The 12,530-nt window shown below is 40.7% G+C and overlaps 1 protein-coding gene across 1 annotated transcript in view; it reads right to left on the minus strand.

Moving 5' to 3' along the window:
• Nucleotides 1-12,530, minus strand: part of LOC126162381 (EGFR adapter protein-like) — a 1,239,193-nt gene that overhangs the window by 521,927 nt on the left and 704,736 nt on the right. The gene's annotated exons all lie outside the window — the stretch shown is intronic.

Below are 12,530 nucleotides of genomic sequence, written 5' to 3' on the forward strand. Positions count from 1 at the left end.
TGTTTTTTCTTGGCTTTTCTTCTTTTTGTTACAGCACAAACACTTTTTGTCACGTATTTTACACAAGCACACTGCGTTATCCGCCATGTTGTCAATTGACAGTTTTTGTTCACATACAGGCAGTTTATCTATGGACAGAGTTATATTTTACGAACGTTTTGAGGTTCTAGCTAAGCTACTGTTTACTAAACATTGACTTGGGTGATAGAAGTATTCCAAGTACGATGTATACAACTTTTTTGTTATTTAGGCAGTATTGAAGAGAATAAACTAACATAACACATTTATACAAAGCAGTAATTCATAGATTTACAATATAACAAAGATAGAATTAAGATTTTTATGTTGTATATTATTACATGCATTTGTTGGGTTGTATTAGATTATGTTATTTCTTGATTGGGCTTAGTAAGTGGTTTGATAAGTAGAGTGTGAAAGTTTTTCAGAAATATTCGGTTTGGTAACTGTTTGGTCGTTAAGTGAGTAAGAAGGGGATGCATCTTTGTGTGTATAAATTTCGATTTCTTCTAGGAGGTTCATTCTTTTTCCTTTGTTGGCTAGGTGGAGAACTTGTAGGTTAGACATACTCAGTAAACAACAATTATGAACTTATTAATTGTCTAAAGGAAATTCAGATTCCTGATACTGCCAGGTTTGCAACACTTGACATCACAAACCTCTACTCAAACATACCAGCTAAAGAAACAATAGAAATAATTAAAAACAACTTACTTAAACATAAAAATTTGGCATTACCCGAAATATATGAATTCATTGATCTATTAACACTAACACTATCACACAACTACTTTTCTTTTAATGGGGTCAGGGATTTTCTCTGCCTCGTGATGGCTAGGTGTTGTGTGCTGTCCTTAGGTTAGTTGGGTTTAAGTAGTTCTAAGTTCTAGGGGACTGATGACCATTGATGTTAAGTCCCATAGTGCTCAGAGCCATTTGAAACATTTTTTTTTCTTTTAATAAAATATACGAGCAGAAAGAGGGCCTGGCTATGGGTAGCTGCCTTGCCAGTTTGCTTGTTGATATTTTCATCAATAACTTAGAAAGTAAATTTTTTAAAGAAAACCCCCAGATAGTAAACAAGATAATTTATTACAAAAGGTATGTTGATGATATAATAATCTTATTTGATGGCACAGCAAAAGAAATTAATAACCTTGCAAAAGGAACGAATAAAACGCATCAGAACATCATCTTCACTGTAGAACACCAAACAGAAGTAGGTTTAAATTTTCTGGATCTCTGCATAAGTAGCTCCAACAACAAACACAAATTTCAAGCATACAGGAAACCAACATACACAGATAACACAATTAATAAATCATCCTGCCACCTGGATAAACATAAGATTGCTTCATACAGAGTAGTGCTAAACAGAATGCACAAAATGCCACTAGAACCAGCTGACCAAATAGAAGAACTAAACACCATCAAAGCAATTGCTTACAATAATGGTTACAAACCAAATTGATAGACGAACTAAACTTTAAGATAAATCCCCACATAACCAAGAATACCACAACAAAGCCAAATCAAAAATTTAAGCTTGCCATTTGTAGGAAAATTGTCATATAAAATAGCAAACCTGTTCCGAGGAACAGATATCAGAATCAGCTACTATACAAATTACAAAATGAAGGACAAAGCTATCCATAACATTGAAAATAATACCAAACGGTACAATCAATCAGGAATATACAAACTTAACTGCAACTCATTTCCAAAAACGTACATAGGCCAAACAGGGAGAAGCTTCAACATACGTTTTCGAGACCACATGGATGCTCTTCGTTTAAAAAACTTAAATAAATCCACATTTGCCCAACATGTAGCAGAAGAAGAAGATCAAGTAACAGACATAACATAACATACACTCCTGGAAATGGAAAAAAGAACACATTGACACCGGTGTGTCAGACCCACCATACTTGCTCCGGACACTGCGAGAGGGCTGTACAAGCAATGATCACACGCACGGCACAGCGGACACACCAGGAACCGCGGTGTTGGCCGTCGAATGGCGCTAGCTGCGCAGCATTTGTGCACCGCCGCCGTCAGTGTCAGCCAGTTTGCCGTGGCATACGGAGCTCCATCGCAGTCTTTAACACTGGTAGCATGCCGCGACAGCGTGGACGTGAACCGTATGTGCAGTTGACGGACTTTGAGCGAGGGCGTATAGTGGGCATGCGGGAGGCCGGGTGGACGTACCGCCGAATTGCTCAACACGTGGGGCGTGAGGTCTCCACAGTACATCGATGTTGTCGCCAGTGGTCGGCGGAAGGTGCACGTGCCCGTCGACCTGGGACCGGACCGCAGCGACGCACGGATGCACGCCAAGACCGTAGGATCCTACGCAGTGCCGTAGGGGACCGCACCGCCACTTCCCAGCAAATTAGGGACACTGTTGCTCCTGGGGTATCGGCGAGGACCATTCGCAACCGTCTCCATGAAGCTGGGCTACGGTCCCGCACACCGTTAGGCCATCTTCCGCTCACGCCCCAACATCGTGCAGCCCGCCTCCAGTGGTGTCGCGACAGGCGTGAATGGAGGGACGAATGGTGACGTGTCGTCTTCAGCGATGAGAGTCGCTTCTGCCTTGGTGCCAACGATGGTCGTATGCGTGTTTGGCGCCGTGCAGGTGAGCGCCACAATCAGGACTGCATACGACCGAGGCACACAGGGCCAACACCCGGCATCATGGTGTGGGGAGCGATCTCCTACACTGGCCGTACACCACTGGTGATTGTCGAGGGTTCACTGAATAGTGCACGGTACATCCAAACCGTCATCAAACCCATCGTTCTACCATTCCTAGACCGGCAAGGGAACTTGCTGTTCCAACAGGACAATGCACGTCCGCATGTATCCCGTGCCACCCAACGTGCTCTAGAAGGTGTAAGTCAACTACCCTGGCCAGCAAGATCTCCGGATCTGTCCCCCATTGAGCATGTTTGGGACTGGATGAAGCGTCGTCTCACGCGGTCTGCACGTCCAGCATGAACGCTGGTCCAACTGAGGCGCCAGGTGGAAATGGCATGGCAAGCCGTTCCACAGGACTACATCCAGCATCTCTACGATCGTCTCCATGGGAGAATAGCAGCCTGCATTGCTGCGAAAGGTGGATATACACTGTACTAGTGCCGACATTGTGCATGCTCTGTTGCCTGTGTCTATGTGCCTGTGGTTCTGTCAGTGTGATCATGTGATGTATCTGACCCCAGGAATGTGTCAATAAAGTTTCCCCTTCCTGGGACAATGAATTCACGGTGTTCTTATTTCAATTTCCAGGAGTGTACTTTTATCAATGCAGTTTCAACGTGATCTACCAAGCTGGGAATATTTCATGAAAACACACAAAATTTTCAAATTCGAATTTCGATCTTTTTTTGGTGACTTACACTCACAAAATACTTTTTAAAGCGGTTTTGATGTGTAAGTGTGGTTCTGAACCTTAAAATATTGAATAAAATTAGCTGTCGTAAAAGATATTTACTACACAGACGTAAATTTTTGACTTATTTAGCTGAAAATAAAAAAAAATTATGAAATCTGGTAAAAGAATTCACTAAACACAATAAAAATTTTTTTCAGAATTTTGAAGTGTGAACTATCCCTTTCCTCCGCCTCCATTTGTGAGGTTTAATTCACACACGGTTTATGTGGTATACACCTGCCCTTTGTGAGCCTTCATCAATGTCAGGCAAGTGATTAAAGTACTTGTACTATGTGATATTTAACATTAATAACGTTAAAAACGGACAAAATATTGGCGACCGGTATATTCTGCAATTTGTGGAATGCATTTGATCGTGCCGTTCACACTATTCTCATAGTGTAGTTAAAATTCAGCAGTAAGTTGTTTTCATGTTGTCCAACTATTAGCCAGGGAGTGTACACACAGAAACAAGATATTCAGAATGGGGAATCATCACTGCAGGTGTGTCACATGTATCAACTATGGGTCTGATCATGTTGTTACATATAAATTACCTGTCATTATGTTTAGTTCTACTATTTCTCTCACTCTATGGTGAAAGCACTGAAGCTTACCAGGAGAAACTCGAAGATTTGAAGAACTATATTAAGCTTCCATTACGAATTTACTGTCACCAAACATCACTAAATTACAATACATATCAATTTTGTACCACAAAACTCCTGACCACACTATTAGAAATAATCCAGCGGCGTACATCAGTAAATGAAACGGAATATTTTAACTACTCAGTTCTTTGTACTGGTAACATCCTCAAATGGAATTCATAAGCAACATGCCGTCTGAACTGTCTAAGTATAAGAACAGAGAGAAAGCCACGCTGTCCAGTGCAGCTGTTCGCGCCTGCTGGTGTACACAGAGCACGCCGATTAGCCTGCTAGTCAAGGTGCAGCAGCGCCATTATGAGTAGATTTTTCTACACGATTTTACAAAAAATATTCATAAAAAATTTATTTTTACATTATGTACAGCTTTACATGTCAGCTTCATGGTGAAGTGCCCATCATCTCGCTAATGGTCGTACTTACTGTGATATTCCCATTTAAGTAAGACAATGCACGAAATTCGAGAAAGTTTGCAAAGAAAAATATGGGTCCCTATGATTTTGCGTTTGGTGCATATTACACCTATGTCCCTACAAATGAAATTTAGCTAAAATATTGAATTTTTGTTTAGACTTGGGAGGAGGTCTATCTGTCTCTAGTCTCAAGAAACTGAAATTTATGTATCATGGTAGAGAAACTGGAATTTATATTCCAAATTCACTTCTGATTGCACCCACAACAGAATATATCAGAACTAGATTTTGGAAAATAACACCACAGTATGACGAGAATACTTTGTCATATGGTTAACATATGGAACTTTCTTATCTGCATCGCTATAGTCGAAGCTACAGTTTTTACTTAATTTTTTGAATAAAGTAATATAATTTTTAAAATTCGTTGATAGGGAATGACGAGGGAACGCCGTAGAATGGAAGTAAATGAAAAATTTCTTTTCTTATGTTTCAACAAAAATACACAATGCGGTTTCCTGTGACATCTCTGGTCGCCTATTGCTTGTTTAATAAGACATTCTGTTTCAAGATTATGTCTCAGTAGCTATTGCAAGGTGAATGTGTAGTCTATACTGTGTTTTGTCAAAAAAGCAAAATTAAACCTTTCAACAAGGGAAATGTAGGCCTTCCTCATAACTGATGATGTTTCTTAAAATGAGAAATGGTTAACAATTCAGATAAAAATAAATCGCCAATTCTATTCCAGTTCTGGGGGAATCCTGTAATTCTTTGTATCCACAATAATGAACTGGTGTGACTGAAAGTTATTAGAAGATTTTCTTAATACACCTCAATTGTGTTGGATGTATGAAAAATAAATGTATCATCTTTCTGTTCTTACCCTATTTCATACTACAAATATCTTTTAATCCATTAGTGATATTGACTTTAACGAACAGTTGCAAAGGTTCTGCAAGTCGTCAGTTTGTTACAAAAAAATGCAGCATTGTCGTATTAGAAATAACAAATATGGTACCTGTAAGTCGTCAGTGTGTTCAAATGTCAGAGTTACAAAAGAGTTTTATTGGGCCTGGAAGTCGGCAGTGTGCTCACAGTGTTACAGTTACAAAAGAATTTTATTAGGTCAGTTCTACTTCGTGGCAAAAATGCAGCATTGTTGTATCACAAATAACAAATTTGGTGCCTGTCACTGTGAATTGGAATAGAAACAGAAAGATGGTGCACCGTTCCCTACAAATTATTTTCGTCTTTCTCAGATGAAGAACAGAGAGAAAATGCTTCGGTAAGTTTCCATTCCAGTAGTTCACTATTAAAAATACGATGGATTATGGGATTGTACCAAAATTCCAACAGAATTGACAGGTTATTATTGATTCAATTGTTAGCCTCATTTGGAGAAGTATCATCAATTAGGAGCAGTAGCTATGTTTCTTTTCTTGACAGGTTTAATTTTGCTTCTTTTTCCAAAGCACAGTGCAAAGACAAACTCGGCTTGCAGCAGCTATTGCGATGTATTTCTGAAACAGTGTTTTATTAAACAAGCAAATGGCGATTAGAGAGGTCAATAACTTATCGAAATCTCGTTGTTTCTGTTTGCTGTAACATAAGAGAAGAAATTTCGTTTTTATTTTCGTGCTAGCAGATTCTTTTTTCAATACCTGTGGAAGGCTCTTGAAACAATTATAGTACTTGATTGAAAAAATAAAATAAAAACCATAGCGTCTGCTATATCGCCAGAGGTAAGATTGTTTTGCATATTAACCGTTCAGAAAAATAGTGTCCTCTTTGTGTGCTATCACTTGCCAGAATTTCGTATTTGTATCTCAAATAGCTTAGGATACATATGGGATGTTATGAATATTTAGTTCTCTCGTGGATGAGGTCGGAGTTGAACGTGTAACGTGAATTCCAGTTTCTTGAGACTAGAAACAGACAGAGACCTAATCCCAGGTCTAATGAAAAATTAAAAATCTTAGCTAAACTTCATAGACATATGGTGTAATGTCCACAAAATGCAAAATCATAGTGACCCATATGATTCATTGGAAATTTTTTCGAAGTTCAAGCAGTGTCTTACTTAAATGGGAATATGACAATAAGTATGATCATTAGCAAGACGATGCGCACTTCACCATGAAGATGACATATAAAGCTATAAGTAACGTGGAAATCAATTTTTTACCATTAGTTTCCGTAGAATCGTTTGAAGAAGACCCCAGAGTCAAAGCCTCGACTCCGTTAGCCCAGCGTGGCACTAGCCAGCGCGCCGAAAGCGGGCAAAGAATATGTCGTTCCATCGCGCTCGCCAGCAGGCACAGGATCGCGCCACTCCACGCCGCACGCGGCTGTCACTGTTAGCTGCCCCATTAGATCAGAAAGGGAAATTGTCCACACCCGGTGAAACACGTTGAGCTGAGCGTCCCTGCACAAGTAACCTAATTTCTTTGCCTGTCTACCATAAAATTAGCAACTTTTAGATTTTGGAGATGAAAATATCAAATTATTATTGGTAGTAGTTTCATTCACTAATACCTCGTGGCATCATATTGTGGAGGAAAATGGTTTTTGTTGCACAGAAGCCTGTAATAAGGATAATACGTTGTGTCCATGTTTACAGAGTTGGACATACTGACCACAGCCTCTCAGTATTATGTTTGTTTTGAACAACCACCCACAGTTCGTAAACTACAGTGAAATTCCTAGCTTTGATATTAATTGGGAACTGAATTCACTTAAAATGAATGGGTAAATCGGCTGGGAGCATCGGAATGTGGGTTACAAGAGACCTCTCCTGTGGCTCAATCTGCGAGGATATTAGCTTCCATGACAGTATCTACAGTAATATTGTAATCAAAGGCGGATAAGCCATAAATCATCTCCCCTCTTATCTGTCAAAACCGACTGGGAGAAAGAATACAATTTTTTTTGTGAATTTCTAAGGGACCAAACTGCTTAGATCATCAGCCCCTAGACTTAAACACTACTTAAACTAACTTATGCTAAGAACAATACACACTCCCATGTCCGAGGGAGGACTCGAACCTCCGACAGGACGGACAGCGCTGCCCGTGCCATGACGACTTAAACCGCGCGGCCACTGCGCGTGGCAAGCAGAATACAAAACAGCACGTAGTTGTGTATACAATTTAAAAAAAGTGATAAATAAGGGCAATGGATAATACCAGGTGGTTATAACTACACATTCCCTATTTAACACGTTGTAACATAGAAACTAATTACCGTATCAGGACCAAACTTGGTAGCATTAATGTCAAGAATATGGGGAAGAGAAATAATACAAAATCAATTCAACAGAAATACTTTTACTGTGCTGTTACGGTATATCATACCATTACATACAGGTACCATTACTGCTTACTGCTTGGTACGCTAAATGCTTCGGTATTGCTAGGATTAATGACTTAATTGAAGTGTGTGGTTTGGTGAATATTTTCTAAAACGGAAATATTTACAAATCACATGTACAGCAATTTTGACGTTAAGCAGTAGCGTCGAAATGGCTGTATGGATTAGCTGGTAGATCATTTATGTATTCACTCCCTACTCCCATCGAATCGGAGCCGTCAAATATTTTCAGATATGCAGATGGTGAAAAACCTTTTTAACGAGTTTACGTCCGAGACGAAAGAATTCTGTGCCACCACCTGTATATTAGAGGAAATTATTCCCCCAAATACGGCGCTGCAGGCTGGCAGATGAGTGGCTTTTAATGGAGAGTGCTGGCACGGCGCAGGGAGCTGTCTCTGCGGCTCTCCAGCAGGTGGCTGCCCTGCTCTGTTCGTGGTCGTCGTTAATCAGGGCCAACGCGTCCTCCTTGAGGACCTGCGGCATTAGCCGCCCGGCCGGCGCCATTAATTTGTCACCGCGCGCGCCGCCAGGTGTGCATTGTGGCCGCTGGGTCGCGGCTTTACTTGCCCGAGACAAGTGACGTCATAACCGTCCAACCAAGGCCCACGAGTAAGGCAGGCCGCGGCGGGTACGTCACGCTGTAGATATAACGAGTTACGGCGACGGTAACTATTTGACACAATATTCATAATTCTTAAATGCCATCTGAATGCATGTATGCTGTTAATTAAATAGTAATTTCCCGTAGGCGCTGCACGGAGTCAGCCAACTAGTGTGACGTCCAAGTTCGTTGTAGGGCCCGTACTTCTCGTGGACTGCGTACATAACGTGGCCTCCAAGCCAAGTGCATGCAATGGTGCATTAAGGCTTGTGAACAACGGCAACTGAAATGAACGTTGTATCTTAGCTGGAAAGAAAAAAATGTTCGAAATGGCTCTGAGCACTATGGGACTTAACATCTGAGGTCATCAGTCCCCTAGAACTTAGAACTACTTAAACCTAACTAACCTAAGGACATCTCACACATCCATGCCCGAGGCAGGATTTGAATCTGTGACCGTAGCGCCTAGAACCGCTCGGTCACACCGGCCGGCTGAAAAAATGCTCTTGAAAAATCAGTAACATGTAAAGCAGTCACACTTGTAAATGTAATTGCTTGAAAGCGAAAACTACTTATACGTGTGTAAGACATTCTCGGTTTCCTTGCCGCTTCAAAATATAGTAACAACTGGAGCTTTCGATGATCTCGTTCATTGTTGGGTGCTACTGTCTTCGAGATTACATTTTTAACCTGTTACTTATCGCCCTTGCGGCATATGGGCAGAGAGTGAACTGCCAGCAGTACAACATTCTGCTACTCAGCCAAATGCTTTAAAAAAATAAATTGACAGACTAAATGTGATTAACTGTTGAAAAATGTTAGACGTTTTTGAAATTATAAAATAATAAATTTTGATAGTATATATAATTGCTTATGACAGCTGGTCTTCTCTGTGCTTGATTATAATCTAAAGACTGCAAGGTAAAGATAAAAATAAAAAATATACTCCAAGACAGGAAAACGACACAACACGATGGATTATCCGAATGTGACGGAAATCGGTAGATGTAACGTAACGTAGAGATAAACAAATGACAATTCAGAAAAATTGTGTAATTTCTTAAAAAAAATTACTTCGGAGATTCCTGGTCCACCTCTTGGCCTTATGCAAACAGTTATTCTGCTAGACATTGACTGTTAGAGTTTTTGGATGTCCTCCTGCCAAATTCTGTCCAACTGGCGTCAAAATCCTGATATGCTCGCCATCACACGGTGATAGTTACTACTGCTTATCTTCGTATTTGCTGATCTCTCATTGACCCATTTCTCCTCAACCGAGAGCGTTATGGAGTTACAAGCTCCGGATTTTGACGATCTAATGAGCCAATTGGTCAGAATTTGGCACGACATCTTTCAGAAGGATATCCAACAACTTTGTCAGTCAATACCAAGAGGAATAAATACTTGCATAATGGCCAGAGGTCGACCAATGCATTGCTCAATTTGTGAAGCTCTTTCCGCTGAATAAATCATCCAATTTGTACGAAATTCTAATTATTTGTCTTTCTGTACACGTATATCACATCTACCGATTTCCGTCCCACTCGGATAATTCCTTCGGTCCACATGTTTTATTTCGCCTAGAATGTATACTTAAAAGTCATAGCAGAAATGACTACGTTCTTTTTAAGAGCACTGCACGTTCACTAATAAGATGAACGAAGTATATTAGAGAGTGGACGGGGTGGGGGGCGGGGGAGGGGAGGGGGAGAAGGAAGGATATGTGTTTCCGTCCGTTGGGTAGTAGGTGTTGGAGTGGATAGTGGGGAAACCGGAGAGTGAGTAGGAAACTGATATGTTGGGAGCACCATATTTTCAAGAGAAGAAGAAATGGGGAAAGCTGGAGAGAGAAGTGGAAAGAGGTTCGAAAATGGTTCAAATGGCTCTGAGCACTATGGGACTTAACATCTGAGGTCATCAGTCCACTAGAACTTAGAACTACTTAAACTTAACTAACCTATGGACATCACACACATCCATGTCCGAGGCAGGATTGGAAGCTGCGACTGTAGCGTTCGCCCGGTTCCAGACTGTAGCACCTACAACCGCTCGGCCACTTCGGCCGGTCGTGGAAAGAGGGACAGGGATGTTGTGGAGTAGGATCGGGGAAAAAGTTGGCAACAGGTGGAAATTTTGGAGCAGGTTTCACTGTCTAATTGTCTGCGACAAGGATTCGGTTGAAGGTGCGTTAAGATGCACTGTGCATCGATGTAGTATCGTAGTACAGGCGCGACAGCATATCGGGAAATAATTAGTCTTTTATCGTCGCTCCTGTTGTGGCCTTTATAGGCTACACACGTCTTGTCGTCATGCTGCCGGAGATTGTATCAATGTCGTAGTTGGGGCACCTCTGCTCTCGTGATAACGTAAACTGTTTGGTGAATTTCTGTGTATCTTTCCAGTGTCTAGAGCTCTCTTCGACTCACTACGCATAATACAGTATCAGTCCCTCCTGAAGCTGTTTTCGCACATCTTGGTTCTCATTACCTCTTTAATAATAGAATCCCAGTATGTAGAAGAGTGGGACAAGCTTTTAGTCCCATCAAACATTATTTTGTGTTTGTTTGTGAGACTGCGCTCGGCAACTGTTGATTCTCAAGTTCTCGCCTTTTAAAGTGCCGCTGGCGTTCTGCACAGCGGTCGAAAACGAAACGGATGGATTGACCGATGTAGTTTTTTCTGCAGTCACAAGAGATGTTATAAATCCAAGGGATTTTGAAGTCGAAACCGTTCTTAACCCCGCTCAGCATCTCTTTTATCTTCTTAAGTGGTCAGAAAATAGATCTTATTACTCGTTTCCTCAGGCTCCTACCTATTTTGCTTATGGCAGCACTGTAGAACGGAAGAAACACAGTAGGTGGACCATAACGTCATTACCCAACACTTTCAGGTTCTCGTTTCTTGAAGAACGCTAACTTTATATCTCGTATCCCACAGTCGATCTTACGAAACATATATTTCAGATGTTTTATCCGGAACACAAGCAGCTCCCGTAAGAAAAATGCATTGCTCTTTGTATGAATATATTTAAAGCAATTCTATTCTTCAGTGAATGCTGACAACAGAGGGTGCTTTGTGCAAGAATGACATCGAGAGAGAGTTCGTAATCATCCTAGACTAGCTCATAATAAGACAAGCAAAGGATTGGAGATTTTAATATAATTCTCTATTAACCGGTGTTTATCACGTCGTACGGGACCTGTTGTTAGTGTGATTTGATAAAATTATTTTTATTTTATCTTTCCCGACATATGTACGAGTAATTCCTGACGTCACAGTCGGTAAGGTAGCGTATGAATGGACTCCGTCTGCCTGTGAACCTCATGAATTTTGTTCTGTGCGTTATTAATTCTTTTTGTGAATAGTATTATTTGACACGGAGACTGGGACGCACCCCAACATTTGCCTAAACTAGCGTGGAAAACTGCCTAAAAACCACACTCGGGTAGACCTGTTTACCGGATCTACGACTGATAATCACTCGGGCTGTTCGATTTACAAGATCAGCGGCGATAATGCAGCACGTGGATATGATTCGGGTCTAGGTTCAAACTAACTCGCAAATTGGCGGGATGCGTTAAGCTATACGGTCAGGTTGGAGATTTTATTTCATTATCAAATTTTTTTCGAATTCAAGTCAGGTATTTCGTGTAGTCAGTATTTTAATAAATAAGTTACACAATTTCCATAAATGTTTCCTTTCCGATCGTACAGTCTACCGGTCTGTAGTGTCCAACTGGCACAATATTTCGGCAGGCAGACATGTCAGGACGTGAGTTGTGTTGACGAACTGAGTTCCTGCGTCTCTTTTTTCTTTTTCTTTTTTAATTCTCTTCTGTTATGGAATAGGGTGGGCTGTTTTAAGGCTTGCAGTGCCCTTTTTGACCAAATGGATTTTTAGAGGTTTTTATTCCTTACAACAATTTTTCAATTGCATTTGTTCATTTGTTCATTTTGTTGTTCATTTCTGATTTCTTTTCAGTCATGGATTACAATATGTATGAATTTAGAATATTTTGCGGGAT

This window comes from Schistocerca cancellata, chromosome 1 (assembly GCF_023864275.1).
Source record: "Schistocerca cancellata isolate TAMUIC-IGC-003103 chromosome 1, iqSchCanc2.1, whole genome shotgun sequence".
Classification (NCBI taxonomy): Eukaryota; Metazoa; Arthropoda; class Insecta; order Orthoptera; family Acrididae; genus Schistocerca; species Schistocerca cancellata.